General features: G+C 36.4%; 1 protein-coding gene across 2 annotated transcripts in view; it reads right to left on the bottom strand.

Annotated features, from left to right (window-relative positions):
* Window positions 1-25853, bottom strand: part of LOC145280058 (regulator of telomere elongation helicase 1-like) — a 1039981-nt gene that overhangs the window by 610004 nt on the left and 404124 nt on the right. The window lies entirely within an intron of this gene.

Below are 25853 nucleotides of genomic sequence, written 5' to 3'. Positions count from 1 at the left end.
CTGAAAAAATATAAATGAAATTGAGTACCAACTCAAGCCCTATTACTAAGTTATATACCTGAAACAAATGAATTAACTTTTAATTTCTGTGGAATTTGCTCGGTTTACAATAGACTCATTATGCACATATGAAAGTTGAACACAAACCTGAGGAAGGGAAGGATTTCTTGAAATATTGTAACATGAATATGCTACCTGATAACCTGAGGCAAGTAAGAACATATTACATGTAGAATATTATACAATATATATATATATATATATATATATATATATATATATATATATTTGAAAAATGCGAAGCTTACTGTTTGTTTGTTTATAAACAGGCGGTTTGAGCACTATAAAAGTGGTGGACGGATGTTTATTTAAATAGACATTTGGCGAGGTTTTTACGGGTATCATTTCCATGGTCAAGTGGTAGAACTGCTGACTGTCAACACGACAGTTCTAGGTTCAATCCTTGGCTTGGGAGAGGTGCTAGTCTAGCGGCACTGATGAGATGTGATACAACGAAACAAGAATCTATGTCGATGACCACAAATATATATATCTATATTTTTATAAAGTAATAGGGTTCGTGTGTTTCTGTCTGTGTGTACAGCTCTCCATCATCAACGAAATAGAAAGGAGGTAACAGGGTAGATCTCTCCTGGTAGAGAAACATTAGAACCCATTTTAGGATGTTTCTGTTATAGGAGACATAAGAATATTTGCCTAATTTCTTTATATACTATTCTACAAACCACCCCCATATCGAATGACTTATGCTCATTTGCATATCACATTATATTAAATCTCTTTAACTAATTACCTCGACCTTATTACATATTGGAAATATTCTAATCATTTCAACTGTACTATTTACAAAATCTATTTAACATTTAATTATTTAATATATTTTCATTTAATTTTATATTCGATTTATTTCACTTTACGTATATTATCAAAACAATTCATTGGCGAGGAAAGCTTTATGTTTTGGGATTGTATTGAAAATGTAATGGAAATTTCAATTTCGTTCCGTTTTAATCGTTTATATTTTACTTGCCAATATAATTGAAAGAATACAATTCAACTATCGTAATTTTAAAAAAGAAATAATTTTATTTTTAAATGAAAAAAATCAATTTAGTAAAATAATTGTATTAAACACCCCCAGCCTTGTCAGCAAACCTGTAAACCTATAAAAGTTAACATTTCGAATGTAAACAGTGATTTTTCGATTTTGTTAGCGCTTGCCGCAATTAAAGACAATTAAAATGGAACTAACTTTATTTCCATTCTATTTTTTAAACAACCCCCAAAACATAACGCTCTCTTCCAGTTATAGCCAATTTTTTTTTAATTAAATAAAACAGGTCAAAATAAACAGATAAGCGCATTTTCTTTTACATTTTTCTTACAACCATTGTCATTTAACCAACTGCAGGATACCGTTACTTTTGTGGGGTTGTTTTGAAAATGGCACAGAGATTATAATTTCGTTCCAATCTAATCTTTCTGGTCGAGCCTATTTCGAAAGCCTGTCTTATCATAGATTTGAACTACAAATAATTTATTACATTTTGCTTATTACTATCTTAAGACTTAAAGCTTATATTTATTTCATTTTTCTATTTATATATTGAATTAGTTATTTCCAGTCTTATTTAAACTTAGTGCTTTCTTTAAACCGGATGAACCTTTTATAAAAATATGAGTTTAACGTAAAGAACACGAACAAGGTTTTATTCAACTGAATTTCTTCCAGTTTACTAACAAAATATATAAATTTAAAAGAGATATAAATAATAAAATAAAAAGGTTATGTAATTTAAAAGAAATACACGTATTCACAAAAGCAGAACTTTTTTTACACATTTTTTTCTTTAAAACCATAACAATGAGACTAACAATTACCTAGATCTTAGTAATTATTTGTTTTAATAGAACTGTTTTAATTGTACTGTTTACTTAGTTAACCTAAGTTGGTATCACATTTATTTTACATTTACTTTTTTTTTTTAATTATTACTTTTAGACTGTGACGTTTACACCCGGAAGTAATGAGTCACACGTAGGTCGCTTTTATTCATTCCTTTTGGTCAAGATCAAAGTGTAGTATCTGTTCCGGCAGATACTGCACTTAAGATGATTTATACCAGTCAATGGAGGGGAAACCCTCTATACTGGGACAATTATTATTTTTGGTAACCAGAGTGCCCCCTTTTTGCCTACTTTTAGGGGAGCTGGTTTTTACCTCACATTAAAAACGGCCTTGTGCCTAATTTGCTCAGTGGGGGAGCAAATAAATACCATCTGTTCCGGCAGATACTGCAAGCTATGACTAGCTATGACTAGCAAAGACCAGATGTGGGGGCAACCCCACATGCCTGACCTTTAACCAGCTCCCATTTCCCACCTCTCGGGAGCTGGTCCCCTTTTTCCCTTCCCCCTCCCTTCACTCCTCACATTAAAAATTGGCCTTGTGCCTAATTTGCTCGGTGGGGGAGCAAATAAATACCATCTGTTCCTCAGATGCTGCACTTCATTTTCTTGTTCTCTTTCGGTGGAGGAGAAATCCTTCACGACTGAGACAATTTTTATTTTTGTACCTTTTCTCCACGTTAAAAAACGACCCTGGTGTCTAACTCTGTCCCGTGGGGAGGCATAGTAAATAGGTACAATATAATTGTTTATAATTGTACTATTCAGAAATATTATTTATAGTTCGTCCATTTCAGTTAGTATACATTTCCTTTACGCTTAATTAATTTACAATCATTAATATCGTTAAACAATTCCGTTTAAAACCGAAATTATGCCACCCAAACGAAGTAGAAACGAAGTAGAAACGAAAGTGAGGAAGAAAGAATGGAAAGATTGGAAGCTAATAGACTAAGAGTTGCTGCAATTCGCTCCAATGAAAACAATTCAGATAGAGAAAGACGTCTAGAACTTAACAGGATACGTCAAAGAGAAAGGAGAGCAAGACTGTCAGATTTGGAAAGAGAAACCAACGTGAAGCTAACAGAACTAGACATGCTGTAAGGCGGTTAAATTCATCACAAGATGAAATTCAAGAAAGGCAAAGATATGCACTGGAAAGAGAAGCAATATTACGATCGAATGAATTATATGAGGTAAGTAGACGTACACAAGGTCAGTTGAGAGTGGCTCAACGACATCAGAATGAATCGGAAACCCAACGAAGCTTTCGCCTATACCAAGGGCAACAACGAGAGGCTGCATGGAGAGAGAGTATGACTTTGCCCCAGCAATTGACAGAAAACGAGGCAGCTAGACAACGAATGACTGCTTTGAGACACCATGAAATAGAACACTGCAATAGAAAAGGATTGCTCTACAACAAAAATGACTCTCTCACTACAGCTGATATAGGAAAAATGGACAAAGTATGTCAACATTGCTCAGCTGTAAAATTTAAAGGAGAAACCCCTGGTTGTTGTTGTTCTTCTGGCAAAGTTGTGCTTGATAGCTTTCCACCACTGCCTCAGTTGCTTCAAGATTTGCTCTCCGGCAATGGTCCCATCTCTAAAGATTTTCTGCAAAATCTACGCAGTTATAACAATTGTTTTGCAATGACATCATTTGGTCACAAAATTGCGGCAGTACATGGGTGGAATCCTTCTTTTAGAATTCGAGGCCAGGTTTGCCACCAGATTGGGAGTCTTTTACCACCTGAAGATGAAACAGCAAAGTTTATTCAAGTCTACTTCTTGGATAGTCTGGAAGAGGAACTACATAATCGGGGATGTGACAGTAGACTCAATAGAGACATTCTCCAAAGTCTGACTGAATTTTTACATGAGAACAACAGCTTTATTTGTCAGCTGAAAACAACAAAGGAGAGGATTGAAGAAGAACACTTGGTAGAACATAAAGTTGTCATAAGGGAAGACCGAAGGCCGCAAGAAGAGCATCCACGGCGATTCAATGCTCCAACAACAACGTATGAGATTGGAATATTAATGGAGAATGAACCAACAGCTAACCGGGATATTGTCTTGCGTTTTAGAAATGATACATTAAAATGGATCTCCGAACTACATCCCCTCTACGATACTTTAATGTACCCGTTAATGTACCCCTATGGTTCTCCATCTTACAACATCTACATGAAGGCATCCAATGGGCGAAAAGTTACCCAACAGCAATTTTATTCATACCATTTAATGACTCGGCCTGGAAACTATTTTCTCTGGTACCGAAGGCTATTTCAACAATGGCTGGTGGATGTGTACTGCAAGATTGAAACAGAACGTTTACAGTTCCTGAGGCGTGAGCAACAGACCCTGAGAGCTGACAATTATAGCAACTTGAGAGATTCAATTCTTAGGGAGGATGGGAATCCAGAACAGTTTGGTCAACGAGTTGTACTTCCGGCAACTTATACAGGAGGCCCTCGATACATGTTTGAGCGTCAAAGTGATGCCATGGCATATGTTCGGCGAATGGGCCGAGCCGACCTCTTCATCACGTTCACAACAAATCCAAAGTGGACAGAAATTACAGAAAATTGTCTTCAAGGGCAAGACCCTCAGGATCGTCCAGATATTGTTGCCAGGGTTTTCAGGCAGAAGCTAAAAAAGTTACTTGAATTTATTAAAAAGGGAGGATTTGGCAGGTTGAGGGCTTTCCTGTACAGTATTGAATATCAAAAAAGAGGACTGCCGCATGCACACATCCTCACCTGGCAGGCCCCAGAGGACAAACTTCTACCAGAAAAAAATGGATCTCTGCATATCTGATCTTCATGCTAAAGTGATGGCACATATGGTGCATGGACCTTGTGGACCATTTAATCCAAATTGTCCATGTATGATTGACAACAAATGTTCCAAAAAATACCCAAAAGAATTTCTTCAGTGTACCGAGCAAGGCCAAGACTCTTACCCCAAGTACAGGCGAAGAAAACCAGAAGATGGAGGCCAGACTGGTACAATAAGGATGAAGAGAAATGGTCGGTATGTTAATCTAGAAATAACAAACCAGTGGATTGTTCTGTACAACAAGGTCCTCCTTCAGCAGTTCAACGCTCACATTAACGTAGAAATTTGCAGCTCGATCCAAAGCATCAAATATGTCCTCAAATACGTGAATAAAGGATGTGATCAAGCAGTGTTTGAACTACAAAGAACTGATGGAGCAGCTAACCAACAAGGCCAAGTACAAAGTCACATTGTGGATGAGATCCAGCAGTTCCAGAATGCAAGGTATGTCGGCAGTTCAGAGGCGGCCTGGAGGATATTGGAACATCCCATCCATGAACATTTCCCCCCAATTGTACAACTTTCTGTTCATCTTGAAAATGGGCAGCGTGTCATGTTCTCAGCTGATACTGCTCTGGAACGAGCCCAAGGTCCACCGCCTGCCACAACTTTGACAGCATTTTTTCAACTCTGCCATGAGGATGACTTTGCAAGGGGTCTCAAATACGTAGAAGTCCCTGAGTTTTACACTTGGAACAAATCGACAAAGAAATGGATGAGAAGAATGCGTGGGGTACAAGTTGAAGGTACTGAAAATGATGATGTATGGAAGGCACCATGCATTGGGAGAATCTACACGATTAGTCCAAAAGCAGGGGAGTGTTATTTCTTACGCCTGTTGCTCAATGAGGTTGCTGGTCCAACTTCATTTCAAAATTTGCGAGCATACAATGGTCAGGTGTTTGAAACATACAGAGCAGCGTGCCTTGCTCGAGGCCTTCTAGAAAATGACCATCACTTGCATCAAGCAGTAGGAGAGGCAAGTGCCACTCAATCACCTTCAAATTTGCGAAGCCTATTTGTGATAATTTTAACAGCCTGTGAGCCAAGAAATCCTCTTGAGATCTGGATGGCTTTTCGTGATGTAATATCTGAAGACATTCTTCACAGATACAGGCAAGAAGTTAACAATCCAGAAGCAGATTTTAATGAGGACATCTACAATAAAACTCTTTGTCTAATTGAAGAAAAAGTTCTCCTTATGTGCGGTCAACCATTGGCAAGCTATGGATTACCTGCACCAACGCAAGGGAGAGATGAAAGACTCGCGAGAGAGTATCAACGTGAAGTTACTTATAATCTTGAAGAACTTTCCCTACAAGCAGAAAATATGCAAGAAAAACTGACCGATTCTCAAAGAGAAGTTTACAATTCATTCATGGCAATGTTGGAAGCACAAGGTGAAATGAACAAAAACATGATGTTTCTTGATGCTCCAGGTGGTACGGGCAAGACTTTTGTAATCAATTTGATCCTTGCAAAGATTAGATCCATGAGAAAGATTGTGCTTGCAACAGCATTCAGTGGCATTGCTGCTACTCTACTACAAGGTGGCCGCACTCTTCACAGCACTTTTAAAGTACCCTTGGATACTCATCGAATGGATCAGCCAGTTTGCAAAATTACTGGTAACTCAGCCTTGGCAAATGTAATTAGAGACACCTCTGCAATCATTGTAGACGAAGCCCCAATGACGCACAAGAGTGCTTATGAAGCAATTGACCGAACACTGCAAGACATCACAGGAAACAAGAATCCCATGGGTGGCATTCCAACCTTATTTTGCGGTGATTTCCGTCAAATCCTCCCAGTGGTTAAAAATGGCACAAGGGCTAACATTGTCAATGCAAGTTTGAAACAATCCTATCTCTGGAGGCACGTTATAGTCAAGAGACTGACTACTAATATGAGAGCCTATATCTCTGATAACACAGCTGCAGCAGACTTCTCAAAATTGCTTCTCCAAATCGGTAATGGTCAGTTTCCTATCACTTCTTCACCTGACACAATTAAGATTCCAACTGCGCTTGATAAATGTGTCGGTAATCAGAAGCAACTGAAAGACAAAGTGTACCCAGACCTGCAAAACAATGGAAAATCACCGGATTGGCTTGCTGAGAGGGCTATTATTTCGCCATTAAACAGCAATGTGAATCATTTGAACAATTCAATAATGGATGAATTTCCAGGAGACACAAAGCAATACAAGTCAGTTGATTCGGCTACTAATGAATATGAAGCTGTTCACTACCCTGTGGAGTTTTTAAACTCTTTGGAGATATCTGGAATGCCTCCACACATTTTAAATCTCAAAATTGGATCGCCAATCATGATTCTTCGATCCTTGGAACTGCCAAAAACAACAAACGGAACCAGATGTGTTATCACCAGATTGCACACCAATGTACTTGAGGCCACCATTTCTTGTGGTCCCTACAAAGGCGAAACCGTTCTACTGCCAAGGATCCCCTTAGTTCCATCGGACTCAGAACTTCCATTTAAATTCCGGAGACTCCAATTTCCTGTGAAGGTGTGTTTTGCAATGAGCATAAACAAAAGTCAAGGTCAGACATTTAACACCATTGGCGTAGACTTGACATCAAACTGCTTCAGTCACGGTATGTTCTACGTCTCCATCAGCCGGACAGGAAGTTCAGAAAAACTCTACATTCTGGCTCCAAATCAAAGCAGCAGAAATGTAGTTTACCCTGAGGCTCTTCAGTGAAAAGTTCGAGAAATGGATATGAGGAAAAACTGACATGATCTGATTGTGGTAAGTTTTTAGTATTGAATGTGCAAGATAAAATTTAAGCAAGAGTTGAAAATTACTTCAATGAAAAATTTACTATGTAACATCAAGTAACCTTCCTTTTGATGAAAATGTTTTGTGAAGTTCCTGATTGAATTTCAGTCACTACAAGAGGTAGTTAAAATGTTAATCACCTTATGCAATCGTTGCTCTTACAACATCAACTTACTGGAAAGGTGCCCACAGATTTTGGTACCCGAGTGCGCAACAAAGCTCCGTGCGAAGCACGGGTATCTTTGCTAGTATATATATAAAATTGTATATGCATACACACATGTACAGAATCAATAAAAGTGAAACTGCATAGCTTGTTTCGCTTTTATATCTTAAGTTGGTTCAGTTTGAACCTTTTCTTTACATTTCTGCATTGTATTGCCTCCTATAAGCCTATTTTTTTTTATATTCTCAGTTGTAAAAGTTACTAAAAGGTTGAAGGTTCAATCCTCAGTGCTGCCAACACTAAAAATTATAATTGGGAATTACTTAAAACTTCTACCCACTCATGGCTGACAGAACGAGAGTATGCTACCACCATGAATTAAGTAAGCGATTCTGTTTGAAATTCCATGCAGATTCCTGAGTTCGACAAAGATTCCAGATTTCAATAAGATATACCTGAAGAAGGTTGGTGGTTACACCGACTGAAATATTATGAAAATAACACTCAAGATGAGAACATTAGTCCGAGGAATTGAAATAATACAAATAATTAATCCTCATCTCAAAAATTCAGAAATGTGACAGTACTTCAAGATAAAAAAAACTAGACAAATTATATAGCAATAAATGTTAAATGGATTGATTCCGACACTGTAAACAGCAATTCTTGCCTCTTTGTCAGAAACATCGCTCATGGAATAAAAGAATTAAAGGACAAAATCTGAGAAGCAAAAGTTAGGAGGCTGCCGAAAGTAAACTCAAGGCCCACTTATACAATTAACAAGGAGGCATTAATACATTAAGAAGGCGGTGCAGTTCAAAGAGGCATGACAAAAAAAAAAAAAAATGGAATTTTGGGGGGGTTGAACTGAAAAAAAAAAAAAAAAGAAAACATTCACAAGAAAGAACATGTAAAAAAAAAAAAAAATTGTTTAATTCATACGCTTTTATGGATGATCTTTATGGCTGTTGTTGAGATGACCCTACACAAGGATTTGAATGATTAAGGGAATTAACCAAGTAAACAGAGAAAAATGATAGTCTTGTACAATGTACGCATAATAAAGCAGACGTTAACGGCCACAAAGGAAAAAGAATGAAGCACATACAAATTACTTGCATATAAAACGCGCATGCGCATGAGGTACAAAATGCATCACGCTTCTTATCATTTCTTTTACCCAAATGACATCTAACGTGGATGCAATCATTACAAGGGAATAATATGTTTGGATTGTTGATAAACGTATTATTGCTGGGCCGGTATATCAGAGATCGAAGTGAGAAGAAGGAAGGGGTGTCAGGGAGAGAAAAAGGGAGGAGGAGTATGGAAAGGAGAAGGAGAAAATAAAACAAGAAAAAAGGGAAGAGGCGGAAGAAAAGCGAGAGGAGGAGAAAGAGAAGAAAAAAGAAAGGAGAAGAAAAGGGAGCTGCTGATAATGAAAGATCAAAGTGGGTAGAAAAGAGGGGGGGGGGTGTCCAGGTAGAGAAAAGAGGAAACGGACGGAGAAAAGAGAAAATAGGGTCTGAATAAGGAAGAGAAGAAAATAAGGGAGGAGGAGGCAGAAAATAAAAAGATGAAGAGAGAGAAGCGATGAGGAGTAAGAAAAGAAAAAGGAGAGGATGAGAAAAGGGAGCTGAGGATGAGGGAAAAGGAAAAAGAAAGATGAGGACAAGAAAGTCGATGAGAAAGAGAAAAATAAAGAAAATAATAAGTGTTGTGTGAGATGCATCCCTTATACCGCGAGTTTTCTTCTGTGCTGACGAGAGAGAGAGAGAGAGAGAGAGAGAGAGAGAGAGAGAGAGAGAGAGAGAGAGAGAGAGAGAGAGAGATGCAGACACTGGTGGCATGGAGCATGACAACAGTGTCAGTACTGCAGACAGATTCTGACCAATCAGAGATACAGGCACAGAGTTATTGATTTTAGTACAACTACTTCTGCCTTCCCCTCCGCTCCCTTCTTATACTAGCACAGTCTCTCATCAGTGTCAGTACTCACCTCGACTGCATGGTGGGGGGTGAGAGCATAAAATATATGCGTGCGGGGTCGGAGGGGTCGGAGTGACTGGGTGCACTGTCTTTGACCCAGCGTTCAATGTTTATGTGTCTGCATACATGTATATACACAGGGGTTAATTTTTTTTTTTTCTACATCTGCCATTTTGGTGAGGGGGTGGGATTGTACATATGAGTCCCTAGAGATACCTATACACTTTAAAACACACTAACATTACACACATTATATATATATATGAGTAGGCCATATGTGTGTGTTTATATGTGTGTGTGTTATATATATATATATATATATATATATATATATATATATATATATATATATATATATATAACACACAAATATATATCCTGATGATTTCCTGTGAGGATGAGACACTGACGCTTCTGTCTAGCTTACTTGACAAATATATTTTCATACTAGTACTATTAACAATAATAAGCTCAACTTACTAATTGATTACTGTTGAAGGAAAGGAAAGTGTGTGTGTATATATATATATATATATATATATATATATATATATATATAGTAAAGTATGAAAATATATATATATATGGTAATTAAGTTAAACGGAGGCATCCGTATTTCATCCCCACCGGGAAACTTAATTGCTATCAATATATATTCATATTTTACTACCAAGTTCTTTCTATGGATTGAGCATTGGAACAAATACTGAAAATTTATATACTATTTATATCCTATATGTGCGTGCATAAAATAATATATAAGTTATGAAAATATAAAGTTACGGTTGACATATATTTTCATAACTAACTACCTAGCTCTACTTGCGTATTAAGCATTATTGAAGTAAATCTTGAAAATTGATGCATAAAATAATTACATCTATATATATATAAATTCGTATTCCTGTTTGTTTGTTTACAATTTGATTAATATATACAAAAGTTTCCTTTCATTTATTTCTATATATAGTATGATTCTTGCAAAATATACAATTAAGAGATCATGCCATTTGCATATTACATGAAGAAAAATCGATTTTATTAAATAGCCGTATCTTAATGTTTCTAGCAAGAGAATTGTTTTAAGCATTCTATTTAAAATTATTTAGTACATTTTAAACAATGATTATATTGATAACATATTTAATTTAATTTATTTGGAATTATTATTCCAACATCGATTTTTTAAAAAACATTTTAGAGTTATTTGCCCCTAGAAACTTCCGGAGATTTGATTTGTTTTTTTTTATTATTCTTTAAACGGCTACACAGAAATCGGCGAATTTTTTACAATAGATCCAGTGTCGTTTTACACCTAAAAAAAAAAAAAATTAAAAAAAAAAAAATAATCTACTACCCCCCCTCTAAATTCCACAATTTACACTTTTCTTTCTTTTTTTTCGTTAATCTCATCGATTACAAACTTAAATGTCTAATTTAAAAAATGGTAAATTTTTTCCGCCGTGACCCAGCGTCGTTTAACCCCTAAAAAAATGAAGACCTACGTTTTTTGGGGCCTGATACGTTTAAACACCCTTTATAAATAATATGAAAGAAGAAATTTTGAAAAAAAAAAAAGAAATTTAACATTTTAGCATGGGGATCACTTTTCTTTTTAACGTAAAACGTTAACCCACTTTTTGGCCACCAGGCATTCAACGAGACATGTAATCTCTAGCATTTTTTCAAGTTTGGCAATCGAGGGGAGGGGGTGCAAAACATAACAAATACAATTTTTTTTTTGGGGGGGGTTACATTTGAAACATAAAATAATGATAAATTTAATTTTATGAGACGATTCCGTACTTTCACCTAACAATTTCAAAAACAAAATGAACCCCAAAATATGACAAATTCAATTATTGTGTGTGTGTGTGGGGGGGGGGGATTACATTAGAAACATAAAATGACGAAAAATTTCATTTAATTGTTTTTGGAATTAATTTTTGGTAGATCTTCATTTTTTTTTTTAAGGTTCTGCCTACTTGGCTAATTTTTTTTTTTTTTTTTTTTGCGATCGAACGGGCATTTGCTGCTATTTTTATTGAAACAAAAGTTGTAATGATTTATTTTTAATTATTTATTTATTTTTTTTTGGGGGGGGGGGGTTCTTTCCAGTGCTCAATACTCGGAGAATAGTTTCTTCTCTTTGTATCCCTTCTGCCGAAATATCTGGTGGAGAGGGTATCAGGTACTTCTTTTTGGGGGTGATTACATTTACATGTTTTTATCCGTTCTTTTATTTTTGGAATTGTCGTGAGGGTATCCATGTGGCCCATGATGAAAATGATTAGTATAGCAGGTGTGTTCTGAACGGAACTTCATGTCAACCCAGGCAACGCCGGGTACCCATGTAGTATATATATATATATATATATATATATATATATTTAAGAACAAGTAGTTAATAAAACGTTAAAAAACACTCTGAAAAAGAGTTAAAAACATATTTAATTTTAAAAAGGAAGCACAAAATAAGTGGATAGTCCTTAGTCTGCGGAGTTTCGAAGAAACATTTTCCTTCTCATCCGAATATATATATATATATATATATATATATATATATACAGAGAGAGAGAGAGAGAGAGAGTGATAGAGAGAGATGAAATAGAGGCATATGCGTTAAAATCGGTTAATTTTTAATGTTTTCTTATCCATCTGATGATAGCTCAAACGGTAACTAATAAGGCTGGAGTTCTAAATGTTTTGGTTTCGATTTGATAGCACTCAAGTAATTTTTTTTTTCTTTACTTTTGAAATCACAACTATATATTAGGTACAATGTAATAAGTGACAGAGAATTGGCTCTATAATAATAAACACAAAATCTGCATAAATGAAAATGCTGAACGGCCTGCTAGTATATATATAAAAATTACTTTGTCTTTGTGAGGAACAGTCTCTACCAAACTACTAAGTCAATTTTTGGTCTACAAACTTGAAACTTGATATATACGGAACTTGAACCTGTGGAAAAAATTTGAATTGGTTTTTAGCCAATAAAAGTAGCTGCTAAGAGTGACAATTGAAAAAAAAAATTGGAACTTGGTATAATGTGTAATTTCTACACATGTGCAAATATACATTTATACCATTAACAACTTTATTTTAAAGGTTTTATATGCATATGGACTTAGATAAGATGGTCATCAATAAGGCTGGAGAGCTACATGTTTTGGTTTCGATTCTAGCTGATGGCACCCAAGGCATTTTTTTTTAAACTTGAAATCACTACTATATATTGGGTACAATATAATAATCAATAGAAAACTTGGCTGGATAATACAAAATCTGCATAAATTATAAGTGTATTTTACAACCGGGGAATGCTGAGTGGTCTGCTAATATATATATATATATATATATATATATATATATATATATATATATATATATATATATATATATATATATAAAGCAATAAAAACCATACATGAATTTGACAGGGCGTTGTAGCTCAGTGGTAAAATGCTAGATTACCTATCTTGTAGTTGTGAGTTCGATACATTGCCAGAAGGTAGAGCACTGCTGAAGATGGGTGATACCCAGAAACATGTGTCCATCAATAAAATTTTGTATACGTAAAAACATTTTTTTAATACTTTGAAAATTATTTAAATAAAATAAATATTTAATAAATAACTAGGAAAATAAATTAAATTTTTTTTTTTTTTAAATTTGCTCCATAAAAATCTTTTTTTAAAATATGCCCCATAAAAATTTTTTTTAAAAAATATGTCCCATAAATTTTTTTTTAAAAATATGTCCCATAATTTTTTTTAAAAAATATGTCCTATAAATTTTTTTAAAAAATATGTCCCATAAATTTTTTAAAAAAATATGCCCCCATAAAATTTTTTTTTTTTAATATGCCCCATAAAAAAAAGGAGTGGCACAAAAATAACAACAAAAAAACTAAAAGCAGGTAACCCGTCACCGCCTATGTAGTGAAAAATTAAAAACAGCATTTCAAAACTGCTTGTATCACTAAAAAAAAAAACACCAACAAAAAAATATCCATACCAGGACAAGTAAAATTAATTCCCCTGAATGGAGCAGTTTTCCACCATTTTTTGACCCCCTTACGAATAAAAAAACAATAGAGTTATAATAATAATAATAATAATAATAAATCTTACATCTACAATCCTTATTCTAATTTCAATGGAAATTCATAACATGATTTTTATACTAGAAAAAATCTCACAAGAAGTTAATATTCAAGGAAACTTGCTTAATCGGTGACTAATGACTATGAATCAAATGCAATGCAACTCTGAAATATTTGAATCTTCAAATGGAAGGTTGTTCTCATATTATGCCCTCTAAACCCCTTTGAAATACTTAAAAAAAACTGAAAATTGGCGGAATAAAAATTTCCATAAATCTTGAGATAGGGTAACATGGGGCAATTTCAGAAATACTTTTTGCCCCATTAAATTCTAATTCTTGGGTAAGGCATATCAACACTTGATATAGATTAAAAAAAAAGATTACAGCCAGTTCAAGTATCATACAAAAGACTAGAATCAAATAGAAAAGTTGACTTAAAACAATCATCGAGTACATATGAAAATGGAGTAATTCCATACTTTCCGTTTGACAATTACAAATGAGGGAAGCATCAACAAATTATGATAGAAATAAAGCTAACATATGTAAACTGATCATTTTCATAACATCATAGAATAGGCATGACTAGAAAAAGAGAAAGGCGCAAAGAGACTGTTCAATTTTCAATTATCTCTGAAAAAAAAGACAAACTGAACACTTAGTTCACAGCAGAAGAAAAACTTTCGAAAATGTTTCTTCTGACTTTGGAAGGAACCCATTCAGGGTCACCATCACTGTATGAGTAATCGCTGTTTCTATCTAGCGCTGTGTGATGTCAGTGTTTGGCTCTGAGGTATCAACGCCTGGCTGTCTAAAACATCCTTTTGACCTTTTTCGTACCGATATTTTGTCTTCATGTCCCTTCACTTCACTCTCGAGACCCTACTCTCCTTTTTCTTTTTTTTTTTTTTTTTTTGCTGCTTCCTCTTCTTTGTCTTTTGAAAGTCACTGCAGACATTCAGCCGAGGTCAGGCTCTCTCTATCCTATCTTTTGACAGCCCTTTGTCCCACAGCATCATTTTTTCTTTCAGGTCTAGCAAGCTTGTGTCAATTTTCTCATGAAGAAATCCTTTATAGTCTTCTTCATTGGTATATGTTTGAAGAAGCGAGGGTGTGTCATCGGTTGATGTGGGAAATTAGTCACATTTTTATAAAGATTTTATGACTCAAAAGTTAGTCAGATGGACTGAACACTGCTCTCAAACATTAGTCAGATAGGCCAGACAACACTGCTCTTAAAAGTTAGCCACATGAACTGAACAATGTTCTCAAAAGTTAGCCACATGAACTGAACACTGTTCTCAAAAGTTAGCCAGACGAACTGAACACTGTTCTCAAAAGTTAGCCAGACGAACTGAACACTGTTCTCAAAAGTTAGCCAGACGAACTGAACACTGTTCTCAAAAGTTAGCCAGACGAACTGAACACTGTTCTCAAAAGTTAGCCAGACGAACTGAACACTGTTCTCAAAAGTTAGCCAGACGAACTGAACACTGTTCTCAAAAGTTAGCCAGACGAACTGAACACTGTTCTCAAAAGTTAGCCAGACGAACTGAACACTGTTCTCAAAAGTTAGCCAGACGAACTGAACACTGTTCTCAAAAGTTAGCCAGACGAACTGAACACTGTTCTCAAAAGTTAGCCAGACGAACTGAACACTGTTCTCAAAAGTTAGCCAGACGAACTGAACACTGTTCTCAAAAGTTAGCCAGACGAACTGAACACTGTTCTCAAAAGTTAGCCAGACGAACTGAACACTGTTCTCAAAAGTTAGCCAGACGAACTGAACACTGTTCTCAAAAGTTAGCCAGACGAACTGAACACTGTTCTCAAAAGTTAGCCAGACGAACTGAACACTGTTCTCAAAAGTTAGCCAGACGAACTGAACACTGTTCTCAAAAGTTAGCCAGACGAACTGAACACTGTTCTCAAAAGTTAGCCAGACGAACTGAACACTGTTCTCAAAAGTTAGCCAGACGAACTGAACACTGTTCTCAAAAGTTAGCCAGACGAACTGAACACTGTTCTCAAAAGTTAGCCAGACGAACTGAACACTGTTCTCAAAAGTTAGTCAGACGAACTGAACACTGTTCTCAAAAGTTAGCCAGACGAACTGAACACTGTTCTCAAAAGTTAGTCAGACGAACTGAACACTGTTCTCAAAAGTTAGCCAGACGAACTGAACACTGTTCTCAAAAGTTAGTCAGACGAACTGAACACTGTTCTCAAAAGTTAGTCAGACGAACTGAACACTGTTCTCAAAAGTTAGTCAGACGAACTGAACACTGTTCTCAAAAGTTAGTCAGACGAACTGAACACTGTTCTCAAAAGTTAGCCACATGAACTGAACACTGTTCTCAAAAGTTAGCCACATGAACTGAACACTGTTCTCAAAAGTTAGCCACATGAACTGAACACTGTTCTCAAAAGTTAGCCACATGAACTGAACACTGTTCTCAAAAGTTAGCCACATGAACTGAACACTGTTCTCAAACGTTAGCCACATGAACTAAACACTGTTCTCAAACGTTAGCTAGATGGGCCATAAAACACTGCTCTCAAAAGAATTTCAGTTAGTCAGATGGGGGTAACACTTCAAGGAAGTATTGAACAAACCAGAGCCACCCATCGAAGTTGTCGCTAAGGAACCCTCCATTCTTCTCCCTATCAAAATCAACGAATTCACCAAGGATGAATTTTATTTAGGCATTAAACCTTAAATTGTAAAAAGTCACCAGAGATGGACAACATTTCTAGCGAAACGCTCAATTTCGGAGGTGATAGCATTGTGAAATGAATGTGACATGTAAAATAGTAGGTGACGTTCCGGAAGATTGGCAAAACGGAACGGTTGTATGCCTTTCTAAGAAAGGCAATTTTGTCAATTGTGACAAATAGAGGGGAGGGTGTTTGACCTTTCTCTCTATCCCAGGGAAGCTTTATTTTCACAAGATTGTTGTGGATCTGCTTCAGATCAAAAAACGATGGTATACTTTGACTGCCTCATGCATTACAAGATGCAGGAGTTCCTAAGTCTAAGTGTTTAGGCATTATATATCGGGAAAAGGTTTTTGTGACGAAAAACAGACAAAATATATTTTATAAGTTGTGTGCAAATTAGAGAAGAATCAAAATCATGCATAGCTTTAAGAACAATGAACGTATATTTGTGATCTCTGAGGATGCAATTGAAAATAAAGTTCTATACCAAGATCGAATAAGTTTCTGTGTAACAAACCTTATGAGGTATCTAATCATAGCATTCATTTTGTCTTAGCTTTTTTTTTTTTTTTTGCAATAATATTGTCGGGTCATTGTTCGTGCAGATATTGATAAAAAGTAAAGGTAAAAATTGAAAATTTTAGAAATTAAAAATTAAGAAAAGTAATCGGGGGGGGGAGGTCCATTACACAGCAGCTTAATGCAAATGTATAAAATGTATTTCTAGGTTTGCCAAAATATATGCATATATTACATGCATTTTTTTCTTTGTGGTAATCCGACAACCCCTCCCCCCAAAAAAGAAAGAAAACTTTATATTTAAAAAGAATCACAATCTGTAATTGTATTGGAATCGTCTCATAACTAGTATCTAATTATAACATTCATTTCCTATTAGTTTTTTTACTTATTTTTTTACAATAATATTGTCAGATCATTTTCTGCGCAGACATTAATAATGAAAAAAAAAAAAAAGTAATGACATTTTTAGTTATAATTTGAAAATTTTAGAAATGAAAAAAAAATGATCATTAAGGTGTTGGCTCACTGACCACCTGACACTCAATAACACTGATCCTTGGGTAGTTTTCGGGCCTTGAAAAGTGTTGACTCCCTTATAAAAAAAAGAAAAAAGATACAATAATCCACTTAATGTTCATATATACATTCTCACCTTCCACATAAATAAATTTAAAAAAAAAAAAAAATTTATCAGTAGCAGATTTTTTTTTAACAAAGGAATCACTACTTATCAAGGCCTGGAGACCACTCAAGGATAAGGGTTAATGAGTGTACAGTAGTCAATGGGAAAATGGCATAGTAATCTTTAGTAGTGAAAATTTGGTAAATTGGATTATTTAATGATCTAATTCCAGAATAAGAGAATTAGCAGGCAACCAATCTAAGGCAGCGGACTTTCCCAAGGGAGACTTTATTATTTTTTTTATTCTATTACGGGATAGTTAATGGTATATCTGTATGTATGAGCCAGTTATGGACGGTGTAAGTGTAGAATAAATACATGTCTGACTTTATCAATTTTAAAATAAATTGACCGAAACCAAATTATGTTGTCACATTAACTAAAACAGTACGATTTTAAATAAATAAATTTCAAAAAGTTAAATTCGTTTTATTGATTTGAAAAATATTTAACTGACAATTATTTTTACAGAAAATATTTGTTTTAAAAGGAATTAAATCAAAGATATTTTTATTTATTTATGGACCATTATCCTCATCTTGATAGCTGTTGTTTCACCATGTTTCAGCCAATTCATCCGTTGGCCTTCTTCAGGTGGTTAACCGCAAGGGGATAGGAATGCTGAGTCTCATAATTGTATCCCCAATAATTACTGCCTTCCATAGTTGTTGTTGCCTCACCATATTTTGGCCAACTAATCCTCTCGCTGCTTTGAGTAGAATTGAAACTGCTATCTTCAGACAATGCTCACCTGGAACCATAGAGATTCAATGCCTCTGTCCACTGAGCCATGAATGAGTTGGCCAAAACGTAGTGAAACAACAACAACTACTATAAAGATGAAGATGATAACAGTCCGCAAATAAATAAATAAACAAATTACTCATCTCAAAGGAGTCCAATAAAAAGAAAAGACATATTTGTTTTATTGATTTAAAGAATATGTAGCTGACGATGACAATATTTTTATAAATGAAGAAAGTGTCATTTGTTTTCTTATTACAAGGTACATTCCAAAAGTAATACCTACTGTTTTTATTCCACTCAAATTTATCAGAGGGGATTGCAAATTGCATTGTTATGATGACTGAACTTATGCATTCATGACCTGAATGTTTCATCTCTGTTGCTGATATTGATGAGAAGCAATCCGTCCGTCATAGACAGGCGTTAGAAACAAAGATGTGTCATTTGAATATCTCCATGCAGAAAAATTTGAACCAATCAATATTCACTGGCGCCTGTTGAACATATACAAAGTTAATGCAGTTAATGTCAACACAGGTGGCAGATTGGTTTGTCAGTTTCAGAGTGGCAACAGAGATGTAAGTGACAAAGCACATTCTGGACTTTTACGACCGAGGCATCAAAAGAGGTTGGCAAAAGTGCATTGAGAATGGTGATGACTATGTAGAAAAAATACATTTTGGAACTAGCTTTAGCTCCAGTCTTCAAAGCTCTTCGATTTTTTAGTTTTGGGTATAAAAAATAGCAGGCCTTACTGTTTTGGAATGACCCTTGTAGTATTGACCCCAACAGACATTATTTCAAAAGGAATATTATTACTAACAGTACATTAAATAACTTTATCTAGAAAACATGGAATTTCCTTAAGGTCCCACTAGTATTTAATGTATTACATTACTATATATATACTAGCGGGACTTGTGAAAATTTCACGGCAGACTCTTTCAGATGTAATATATTGATGTTGACATTTTGTGGATGTTTGGCGTAAATAGAGACGCCTTGTTATTATTGTAGTTCTTTTGTTAAAACGGCAAAAGTATTTATCCAAGTTAGCAGGGAAGCTCGGCATAGCCCGGTTGTAAAATATGCTTAAATATGATATTTTAATTCATGCAGATTTTGTATATATTATTATAGAGTCAATTTTCTATCAATTCTTATATAAACTTCCGATTTCAAAATGAAAAATATATCCATACGACTTGGGTGCATCAGCTTGAATCAAAACCGACACCAAAAGTTATAAAGAAAAGAAATATATATAACTTGAGTTCCTTCAGAAACCGAAGCTCAAACTTATGAAGAATTCTTGGTAAAATTATTTATTAAAAGAATTCTTATTGAAGAATTCTTGGTAAAATTATTTAGTACAAGAAATGGAAGGTCATAACAATTAAACGACAGTCACTTGGAAGAAAAAAGATGTAAGTGTGACACACAAAATAACACACCCAGACTATCGTATTAATATATAGATATTTTTTTTTTTTTTTTTTTTTACATATAAAGACTTGTAATAGAATTCAATGCAGTAACCTTCAATATTTATAGTCAGATTGATTGCTGCTTTGTTTTTTGTTGTTTTTTTAATTTGAATGGGATTTTTTTTTTTCCTAATCGTATGAGGGTTCATTGTTAAGCACCCTAATTTAATCCCTACTTATCAATAAAAACTCCTCCCATCAAAAGCCAAGAGACCAAAAATAGTTGAGTCATGATTCAGGTGACCTTGTTTAAAATGAGCTACTGACCTTTTGTCATAGGCAACTGGAGTGTTTCCAACCCATTTGAGACCATTCGGTTAGGATATTTTACTTCAATTGTTTTGGCAGACACTTAATTCGATGAAGACCTAGTTAGGCTCAAATTAAGCTCAACACAAACTATTTGGCATACAACCAAGCTTTCTTTTTAAATGTAATTTTCTATACTTATTTAATAAAATATTCAACAAACCAAAATATTGACCGTTTCGATTAAAGTGAAAAGTGCATTCGTTTAGTGTTCTACATGCATAAATGAGCCTCTTCGTATGGAGGGTTGCTTTTGAATAGCAACTTCATCACCAACCTAATTTCCTTTGCTGTATTTTTTTTTCCTTGAAATAAAAGCAAAGTTTTGCAAGATGCCAACTGGGCTTCCCATATTGACTGATCATGACACTCAGATTTTTTTTTGTTCTAAGTCCTACATGTTTTATATCTATTTCGTGTAATTTTTCATGATCCTGCGATCCTGTACCGAGATAGTTTTTATGTATACCATATGTGAAAATAATGGTGCACTATCACACGAGCTGTATACCAGTAGTTCTCAAACAGGAAAGGAATTGCCCTTTCAAGGGTTTCAAGGAGTTAAGTGACACCATAAATTGGGAGATAAACTGGATCCAAGTTCACAAGAAACACAATATGCATCGCCCATCACTACTGAGAGGTCATGTCGGATTTTCTCTCCACTAACGTTAGTGTTAGTTATTATTGTTAGTATGAATACACATATTTTGACTCTGATATTTTTTGAAGGAGGGGGGGTATCATTTTGATACATGATGAAAAGGTTCACAGATCAAAAAAAAAAAAAAAAGAAAAAAAGGTTTAGAACAATTGCTGTTCATGTTAGATGTTTACAATAATAAAGAATGTTAATCAGTATTTATTAAAAAAAAAAAAAAAAGAAAAACAAGTATTTCCAAATCCATACACATACATAGAACACATTTATGCTATTGATTTTCTAAACACCATGTATATCTGTGTTCAACATATTATATTTATTATTCAGTCAAAAATAAAATAAAAATCAAAAGATATGCAATTCACACTCTTTTTGGAACAAATATGTCCATTATAATTCAAATATAGATGAATTGTATCATATCTTTTTAAATATATTAACAGCTATATAACGTTATAAAAAAAAATCTTACTCTCTTTCACAACGCTATACCCCTCTTTTTAATTTCCGACGACTTTTTCCGTTTCTGAAATAGAACAGAGTCATACATTTCATTATATCAAAAATATATTTTCAAATATTTGTACTGGTGTTTTGTTTTCTTAATTCTATTCATCCAGAGGAAGTCTTGCAATAAAGACGAAACGTTAATGAACATGTAACTTGGTTTGTTCCTTTTTTTTTTATCTCTCTATCTCCTTGGAATACTATTTCCATTATTCTCATCCTGTGTTTATGTGTATGGGCATATGTGTGTGCGCACATTATATATATATATATATATATATATATATATATATATATATATATATATATATATATCTGCAAGTGTGTGTGTGTATGTATGTATATGTTTGCAGTGTATGTCAGGTTAACAGAACTGTCGATAATACAACACTTGTTTGTGGTTAATTATCACATGGTTAATCTCTAATTAACTGTCCCTGTCTTTGAAATAGGTGAAGGATTTATTGCCTGCAGAACAATTAAACAAATAAACAGGTTAGACGATACAACTTCACTTCACCATTGTCAAATAACCCTGTGATGTCATTCAATTTGGATGGCTTTACTTTTCTTGAAATAGCACAACTGTTGATTGTAACTCAGAGAATGACTCCGGTAAATGCTGGGATCCTGATTGACTATCATTTTTTTTTTAATAAATGATGTGATGATTAAAACTTTTATGGGTGTAATACATGTATAAATACATAACATTTCAATTTTCACGTTTTGTTATTACTGAATAAACTGCAGTCTTCGATCTCAGCTTTGGTCCAGATTTGAAATCAAACTTGGTCCTAAAATCCACATCTATCAAACTCTTGTCTGCACCATTCTACTGTACAGCTGTGAAATCTGACCAACAAGAGAAAGCAACCTACAAAAGCTTGAGGTGTTTGATCACAACTGTTTACGTTTGATCCTTTGTGTTCATTTGCAGAAATTCATTTCAAATGCTACAATATATCCTTTCTGCAGCAAGGTCTTCTCTTGAGATGTCTTTGCTGGTTCTGTAACGTTATGAGTCATCACCCAGATGGTTGTGTTATTGGCAGCTCCAGTAACTCTCGCTTCTCCTTTTTTGTCCCTCAGTCCTCATAAAAGCTGCTTTAAAAGTCGGTAGTACTTGGTCAATAGCAGTCTGAGATGTCGGAAATTTTTCTGTCTCTATGTCTATCCTTGTGGCCATGTCACTAGTAAGTGGAGGTAAACTTTTCATCTGGGCTGACGTTATCTGCCTGATAGTCAGGGACCCGAACCTTGGATTAACCACTAAGGAGGCTGTCCTATCAGCAAGCGCAAAGTACTGGGACTGCTGTATTGCCATTTGGTGAATAGACTCTGGACCATGCAGTAGTCTCTGGTGGGGCCTCTCGATGCCATACTAGTGGGTAATTGTTACGGCTTTACCTTTTCATGCATCTACAAAAAAAAAAAAAAAAATCCCTGTCTTTTTCTCTCTTACTTTCCCTCTCTGTACTGCTCTAACCAAGTATGCCGACCTGTTCCACAAATCCCAAAACCTCAACATGAAACATCTCCAGAAAAAAACAAAAAAAAACATTGAAACAACCCTCATCATCATGGTTGGAAAAAAACGATGTGGAGGTCAGCTGAAAACCTGGCTCAGAATGATGAAACTGAGCTGATCCTGGGCCGTCACCTCTATGGAGTTCGTTGCTGGAACCATGATTGCCTAACACACATACCTGCTACTGTGGTGAACTGTCGAGCCTGGTCAGCATTCATTTGAAATGCAGTAAATTCTCTGGATGGAGCAGATCCAAGCACTCCAGGATGAATGCCAAAACAAGTACCAGTAAGTTGTACTTCAGCGTGTGCAATGTGCAGCAAAGTGCAAAAATGTTAATGACACGTGCAACAGTAGCACAATGAAAATTTAAATCTGTACATGGAAAGAGCATGGTTACTAACAAGAATCTTACGAGATGACACATCTGACTAATGGAAACATTAATATTCGAGATGTTAGAGAATGAAAAAAAAAAGTTGACATCTTTTGATAGAAATTTACAAATCAAACGGAACAACATGACTGCCAAATGAAGGAAACCCGAGAGAATCATTAACCATGTAAGTATAAATTGTACCTATTTACTATGCCTCCCCACGGGACAGAGTTAGACACCAGGGTCGTTTTTTAACGTGGAGAAAAGGTACAAAAATAAAAATTGTCTCAGTCGTGATGAAAGTTGTTAGCCGTGGGGTGTCCGGGAAATTAGAGGGGACATTAACGTCTTTTCCCCCCATCTGTTGGCAGTCCAGCAGAGGTTTTAAATTTTTTTCTGCCGGTGTGGTAAGCCCATTGCCACAGACAGGAGGTCTACAAAACAAAGTTCCTCTCTCGTTTTGAGGGCGAGAGTCCCTGTTGGAGTGAGTCCGTAAGTGGGAGAATCTGAAGGGTCTCTCCCCCTCCCGGGTTCATTCTTTTCTTTCTGGGATGGCGGCTCAATTTGCATTGGTGTGGGGACGAGTGTCTGTGTGGTGTCTGGTGTTGGTGTTGGTGTTGGTGCGGTGTCTGGTGTTGGTGTGGTGTCTGGTGTTGGTGCAGTGTCTGGTGTTGGTGCGGTGCTTGATGTTGGTGTTGGTGCGGTGTCTAGTGTTGGTGCAGTATGTGGTATGGGGGTGGAAGTGGGTTGTGTTGTTGTTAGAGGTGGTGTATGCTCACAGGGAGTGGGGGCTGCCTTTTCTTCCCCTTTCCTTTTCTTTTTTATTCTTTTGAATGAACCGGGGAGTGGTGAGGTTGAGTTCCTCTCCCTCTCACTAGCAGATTCATCCTCAGAGGAGCAGTGTTTTCTTCGCTTGATCCCCGTCTCAATTGGTGTGGGGACCGTTGGTTGTTGCTGCTCCTCTAATTGTTGTTTCTCCGGTTGATGCTGTTGCTTTTCTGGTTGCTGCAGCCGTTTTTGTTGCTGCTGCTGTTCTGGCTCTTACTGCTGCTGCTGTTTTTGTTGTTGCCGCTGTTTTCGTGGCATTGGTTGTGGAATTGGCCGCGGCAGCTGATGTTGTTGCTGCGGCTGGTTCAACGGCTGGTTTGGCTGCTGCTGCTGTGTCTGCTGCCATGGCTGTTGTGGAGGCTGCTGTTGTTGTTGCTGCCTCGGTTGTTGGGTTGGTTGTGGAACGGTGGCAGATGGGATTGTGGGCTTCCGTTTCCGCCTCATTACCGTGATCCATTCCTCGCCCTTGGCCTCCTGCACAGTTTTGGGTTTCCTCGGTGCTGGGGTTGGTGCTCCGGTTGCAGGAGTTGTGACAGCCTGTTTGGACACTGGTGCTGTCTCAGAGGTTGGGACCGCCTTTAGTGTCACTTGAGTAGGAGTTGACCTTTGAGGGCAGCTCTTGGCCATGTGACCCTGTTTTTGGCAGAACCAGCAGTGCGGACGACGCCCCTCCACTACTACTGTCATAGTTGCCTCCTTAAATGGAGGCTGTGCTGGTATCGCCTGGAAGCCTTCTTTCTTTAGCCTCATGGCCACAGTGTAGCTGCCCAAGTGCATGCCGGTTTTCAACCGCACTGGGGTTATTTTTTCCACCTCGCCGAACTGTGTGAAGAAGGATCCCAGGATTTCTGCTGATATTTGCATAGGTACATTGAATACCTGCACCCGGGTTCTTGTCCTGCCCTGGTATTCGGGCTTTAGTTTTATTCTCCCATACTTAATTTCCTGTAGGGAGAGTCTCTCCGCATCTTCCTTGGTGGGTAGGAGGATGTCCCACATGGCGTAGCTCCTCTGGTACAGGTATAATACCGGGATGTTTAGCTTGTGTAGGAGCCCTGCCATGTCTTCCTTTTTCATCTCTAGGAGGCGGTTTTCCGGCATATCCGAGATGATGAGGGAGAGCACTCTGTCTTCGATTGCCTCCCAAGCGCCTGGCACTGGTTTAATTTCTGCCCCCTCTATGTATTGTCTGTACTTGGTCAAATACAAGTCTCTATACTCTTGAGGGGACAGTTGCTTCTCTACAGTCTTCCCCCATGCCGACCCTCTTGTTGGTGTTGGATCTTTGGTGAGGTTGGACTGTTTTTGCTGTTCCTTGGCGGAAGGGTTGCTATTTTAAGGGGCATTTCCCTTTCCGCTTTCCTTTGGGACCGACTCTCCCTGCTCTATACTTCTTCCAGGAAATACTTCCCTTTTTGGGGAGTCGGCCTCCTGGGGAGCATTGTCCTCTTTATTGTCCTTGGGAGCTTTTGCCCCTTTTGTTTTGGGGAGGTCTAGGCTGTATGCCCCCTCGTTTTCTTGATTTGCTCCCCTTTTGGGGCAGTAGCCCTCCTGGGGAGCACTGTCTCTCTTATCGTCCTTTGGGGCTACTGCCTCTTGATTTTTGTTGTCAGAGCGGGATGCCCTGTCC

Source organism: Euprymna scolopes, chromosome 7, assembly GCF_053919585.1.
Source record: "Euprymna scolopes isolate OS-2025 chromosome 7, ASM5391958v1, whole genome shotgun sequence".
Taxonomy (NCBI): domain Eukaryota; kingdom Metazoa; phylum Mollusca; class Cephalopoda; order Sepiida; family Sepiolidae; genus Euprymna; species Euprymna scolopes.
This window is presented reverse-complemented; position numbering and strand designations above follow the sequence as displayed.